The sequence below is a fragment of the Austrofundulus limnaeus genome, unplaced genomic scaffold (assembly GCF_001266775.1).
Source record: "Austrofundulus limnaeus strain Quisiro unplaced genomic scaffold, Austrofundulus_limnaeus-1.0 Scaffold4556, whole genome shotgun sequence".
NCBI lineage: Eukaryota > Metazoa > Chordata > Actinopteri > Cyprinodontiformes > Rivulidae > Austrofundulus > Austrofundulus limnaeus.
The window spans coordinates 2,182-2,596 of NW_013956958.1; positions in this window are offsets into that span (position 1 = coordinate 2,182).

The window sequence follows — 415 nt, forward strand, 5'->3', positions numbered from 1 at the left end:
TCACCAATGAATCCACAACACAGTTGAATGGGAAATTCCCCCACCCCCACATTAAAGCATCGTTTTGTAACGTTACCTAATTCAAGTATTTTTGCAGGCATTTAATCCTGATCCAGGTTTTAGTTGATTCCCTTTATATAAAAAAGTTTAACCCCTTTGCCTCCATACCTACCGACAATCGTGCTCATACCTCAGCAGCCAACTGTCTTTGATAAAGCTTTTGCTGTACAGCTTCAAAAGACCACAAGTTTTTAGAAGATTTTTTTTACTCAGTGGGTTTTTCGGATTTCACTTTGATTCACTACATATCTGCCATGTTGAAATGTTGAATGTGAATGTCGTATGCGTCTTGGACTAGATGACTATACCCACCGGCGTAATTTACACGGGGGATGGGGGGGTTATAACCCCCCCA